This window comes from Denticeps clupeoides, chromosome 19 (genome assembly GCF_900700375.1).
Source record: "Denticeps clupeoides chromosome 19, fDenClu1.1, whole genome shotgun sequence".
Lineage (NCBI taxonomy): Eukaryota > Metazoa > Chordata > Actinopteri > Clupeiformes > Denticipitidae > Denticeps > Denticeps clupeoides.
In genome coordinates, this window is record NC_041725.1 from 14189079 (window position 1) to 14194775 (window position 5697).

Here is a 5697-nt window from a genome sequence, read left to right on the forward strand (position 1 = left end):
TGAAACATCTGTAAGTGCCATATTTGGTATATTTTTGAGAGTGAATGATTTTTTGACACTATATACAAATATATTATTATTTACTTAATGCTACATAGTCTATGTCTACTTATTTTGCTCCATTGGCATTTAGATTTGTGTGTGTACTTGTTTAAAGATTAGATGTCTTTATGACTGTGTGTCTGAGTGTATGACTTTCTAATCTATTTTTAAATTAGTCTCACATCTTTTCTGTACAAAGAAAGTAGTTTTGCGTCAAGGCCGTCAGCTTGTAAACGGTGTTCAATTTTCTAGCATTGTCATTCTGTTCCAGTACTGTGCATTTTAAAAAGTTGAAAGATTTGTAATATGAAATACTTTTGTCATTTTCATTCAGGTATTGTAACATAATGCAAATAAGTAGCACTGATGACATTTGGAAATGCATCCATTCAGGGATAGATCTGCAGCTTCAGGGTCACATTAGGCATTCGATGGAATACTGAATGTGTGTGTAAGTGTGTGTGTATGTAAATGCTGAGTAACCTGTCCATCCAGTCATCCAGACAGATGTTGACATTTCTTGTTTGATGTTAACATTTAAAATTTGTCTAAAAGTCCAGAACAACGGCTTATTCATAATTTTTTAATTTGTTGCACGTCCATAGAACATAATCAGGATTGCATGTGGCCATGTCTACTGGGACACCCTCGGAGCTGAACATCCATGCATTCTACACTTTTCTCAGATGCGTTCAAACCAGATAATGCCGCGGGGTGTAAATTCATCCCCAACTCAAATGCAGGTGTAAATGGGGTCGTCCGGCTCGTCGGTTCTCTTCCCCTCTGGCGTCATTTGTCTTTGCTCAGAGAAACGGGGTAATGACATCTGAAGAGCCTCCCTCCATCTCAGACTCCGAGAAGAGCCCTCTGCCGACAAGATGAAAGCCTCTCTCGTACCTTTTCACAACGAATGGTGAATGCATTTCGCTCTGCTGTGGTGTGATGATAGATCTCAAGTCTCTCATTTCCCCCCCTTTTAATTATGACCTTTGAGCCTTGTCAATGTTAACCTGATCTTCAAGAAAGCATGTTACATACGTACAATACATGAAAGAGAAATGTATGCACGCATTAAAAGGGACACAGGCTGGTGTGCAATACGTTGGTGTGCTGGTCTGTAGCGCGCTCTCAGCACAATGTTGCTCCAAAGAGAACCAGAGTGTGCCAAGTGACAACGTACGAGTGTCTGTGTGTCCACACGCACAGACACATGTGCGGTGAAGGAGCGGTGATGCGGTGTGTGTGCTTCAGGCAGAAATTGCATCTAAAAGCCTCCCACTCCTTTCTCAGTGCTGTCGGTATTAAATCCCAAAGCAGAAAAGGGGGGAGAACAATTCTCGTGGTTCTGTGTTGTAAATAAACCTTTTTCCGATATCCATTCAGGAGGAAACTTCTTTTAAGATGGGTTTGCAGTCAGGCCAATTCAAAAATTTCCCTCAAATGCGGCACAATCCCCATGACAATGTAAACAGGAAAATAATGGACGAGTGATTCATGCCACGTTCAATTGTGGACACAAACTGGATACGAATCAGATCTGTCTCGATGTCTAACATCTTTTTGAGGCGACCCTTCTTATCCTCTTCCGCTTCAGGACGCTGGCTATATTTTGAGACCCCCTGAAGCGCATGGCTCCTTCAGTTTCATTCCTCAGTGTAAACCCGGTGTAAACGCCCAATGGGCCACTTTTAAAGGCGGAAGCAGATGACATGTCCATCGTGGACAGGTGCCACTGGGACTATAAAGACGTTGTGTCACTGTCGTCCTCGAGTTTAAAGGACACTGGTACAGAGCTGATGACAATGATAATGAAATGCCAGTGTGTTAGGCGGGACCCGGCAACAGCGGAGATAAAAACAGGACACGGACAAGGTGGTGATTGGCAAGGTGTGGGGCAGAGAGATAAGTTCTTTTTTGTAAAAACCTTAATTTTTGCAGCAGAGAAAGCTGGATTAACATGACGCTTGCAGGATTAAGAATTGATGCACCGCCACATTTTATTTGGCAAATGAGATAATGCAAGAAGCACAGCAGGAACGTTTATTAATGTTGGAACATTCCGACGTCCAATGCTCATTGGAATATTCATGAGGATACAGCACATCAGTAAACACGACCTGTAATCAAAATGCCAGGCAGCGTGTCTAACTGCATTAGGCGGATTGCCTGCCTTTTTGACTTCATCTTGTCGCTTACATTTACGTTTACATGCGTTCATGTAGCTGAAGTGACTTAACACCCACCAATTACAGGTTCAGCCTCCATGGATCAGCCTAAGGTTAAGTGTCTTACACAGAGATGCAGATTGTTTGCCATCACTGGTTGCCATCTGAGGTGGCTGACCAATAGGTTAGTACCGCCATTATCGTCGATCACTTTTAATAAAATTGTTTGCGCTGCATGCATATACAGGCAAATTTAATGCACAACACAGTAAATCAGTAGAGTATTGAATATTAAACAATTAATCTACAATTACTGTGAATTAAATGAAAGACATGACATTTAATTGAACTTACTGCACACTTACAGCATTGCACTGACTAGTATGGTGTATGAAAACCTTACACAACAGAGAAATTTGCCAGGTAGCCTGGCTTGTTAATGCTGTTGCAGTATGTCTGTGATTAACCAAATGCAATTCACCCAAATAGCTGGGGGTAGTCTGCAGTCTACCCTAGTTCCTGGAGGATTTAACTTACTTTAGGTTTTGGTTAATTGCAATTTTGTTGGGCAGAGGGACCACAGCCATCGATATCTTTACATTCTGCAATCCAGAAAGGTGAAAGACCAAGGGTCCTTTGATTAAAATTGGGGGCTGTTTTATCAGAGCAAGAGGCATGCTTATGCATTGGTCTGAAATTGGGCAAATGGCTTTCCATGGAAATGCTGAACCAAGAGGAGAGAAAAAGTTCTGTGTCTAATTTAATGAAGAGCGCTCATTTCAGAATCAGCAATCTCAGCATTAACGAAGATCATTTTTCATCATTTGGCAAGGGTTTGGAGGTCCCTGGTCTCCTGTGAAAAGAGTTTCCTCACCCAACTGACTGTGCTCTACTGTCCCCTGTCACAGGATGATTTGCATGCTGGATTGATTAGCAGCCATGACAGCATCGGATTACAGATGTCAGTGAAGGCCCAGGTTTATCCCATAAAAATGAAGAATTGCAAAACTATGGTCAGTAAATTGCACATGCCTGCATGTGTGTGTTGCATCTTTAACTGTGTCTTTGACAATATAATAAAACTGGAAAAATGTAATATGGAAAATGGTTAGGTTTATATTATGCAGGCATAAATTAGATTGCATATGTTTATTAAACGTGTGCATTTACACCTATGCATTCATAAATTACATAAAGTATGAAAATATGTGTGTGTTATCTGAGAAATGTGTCCATCAGAGACCATGTCTGTCATTTCATTTGACATTCAGTCCCTTGCTCTCCAATCCTGTAGCCGACTGTCCTGTTGGCAATGAGGTCAAAAGAAGAAATGCCAGTGCTTTTAGTTTAGATGGAGTAAAGGTGCAGTAATTACTGTGCCTAAATTCCACCTCTGCATCACACACAGGCTGCCCTTTCCTCCCTGAAGCCCCTTCTTCTTCCCCTTTTATCAGCAAGCTTCTCTGTGAAAAGAGAGCAAACCAAGCTTCTCTGTGACAGAGAGTAAACTTGAACGACAAATGACAGAAACGAAGAAGGTCCTATTTCCTGGTGTGGTAATAAAAGGCAACTCTGCATCATTAATCCTTTTATTTTACTAGTTGAAAGAGTTACATTCATACTTTATTCAAAGTTTTAAATGGGTGGCGTGATCATGATGCATAACTAAAATTCATTGGTACTGACAACAACTGTGGTACGTAAAATGTGGCCAATCAACATTCACTTTTACATCCTACAAAAAGCCCAGAGGGGCTGATAAAAACACAATCAGACGAATTGAAATGCAACACAATAGCACAGTGTGGCACGACCTCTTCTGTAAAGAAATGGAACCAACCCTTTTCCAATATCACTTATGTGGACTGGGTGAGAGAGTTTATTTTCATTATTTTTATTACTTTATTAATTCTGTTGAATGGCAAGTGATTAACTACTATGGATGCAGTTAATATTCAAAATATCAAATTCCTGTTATTATTAAGCTGCCATGCTGTGATTCATGTCAATGAAATTAAAGTGTTAACACAAACAAGTGGCCATTTTCTTTGCCTTTTTAATCATCTTTACCATTTAACAAGCCCTTTTGTCTGATGAAACCCCTCAATGGTATAAATCAGTTGCAATTTGTCTCACCGCCAGTTAAATTACTGAGATTGAAAACGTCCTCTTTAATCTAACTTGTCTGCTGTGCTCAGTTAATTTAAGGTGACTGACTGGTTTGACAGATGCCAGAGAGAAGGCAGGTAAACAAGCTTGAGGTAATGGTTACCTGAGGCAAGGTGACGAGCGAAGGCATGGATCAAATTTCTCATAAAACTTGATCTTGTGCTTTAGGTTGCGCTGTGGCGAGGTACCACTTTATACCCTTTATTTCTTTTATGTGTCCGTAGCTGCAGAATGTCACCTACTGTCCTCTTGCCTCGAGTCGGTAACACATATGGACAGGGACCTTCATCCCCCACTGTTTAGAAAGAACACTTGGCCAGAAGGCCTGAAGTTACTCATGGCAACCATGGAGCAGAAAGCAGGAAAAAACATAGTTCAGTTTAGTTTAACATCATTCCCTGAACCAATCCGGTGATAAATATGAGGTCAGCTGACCATAGTAGACCAGTTTAGTTAAAATAATGTCTCCACGACATTGAAATTATTATTGGATTTTGTCAGTTGTGCCACTGAACAGAATAATGAGATAAAATGACACATAACGGTTTGATCAGATCATGGATGACATGATCCTGGATTTGCAGTCCTTTGAAACAGACAATAATTAATGGGGAATTTTTTTCTTACACTGTTATTGACAGTATGACAAATTGTTCTTGAGATTTAGACTTGAGAAATTATTTGTAAGATCACTAAAATACTGTAATTGCATGTGTAGTAACAACATTGCATTATACTAAAATGATTTTTTTTTAATCCATGGCAGCCATTTGAGTTTTCAGTGGATGAGAAAGATATAGGAGAATCTTGCATGGAGGGAAATATATGGAACATAGAAAACATATATTATTATCATTATGCAAACTGCTGCAACCACACTGCTGTCCATGCAGGAGATGTAAGCTTCATGGATCATAGCCTCACTGCATGCATTTACATTTTGGCATTTGGCATTTTTTAATCCTGTACAGAACAACTCTGACACGGCATGTCTTTACAAAATCCGCATCACTTGACGCTCTTTTCGCTGAGCTTTCTCAATGGCCTGCCCCTGGGAAGCTCGTTTTAAAAAGCCATGTGGCTGCATGGCTGTAAGGATTAGTGGGCAGCTCTCCACACTAAGTGGGAGAAGGGTAAACATTGCAAGCGTTGAGCGAAGACATCAGAAATAAAAAGGAAGCTCACGTATTTTGCATACGTATGCTTACGGCCATACCACCCTGAGAACACACGATCTCTTCCAATCTCGTAAGATAGGTAGGCTCGGGCCTGGTTAGTACTTGGATGGGAGACTGCGTCGGAATACCAGGTGCTTTATGCC

The 5697-nt window shown here is 40.6% G+C and overlaps 1 pseudogene; it reads left to right on the forward strand.

The window, feature by feature from the left end:
* Positions 1 to 5578: 5578 nt before the first annotated feature.
* Positions 5579 to 5697, forward strand: LOC114769824 (uncharacterized; annotated as a pseudogene).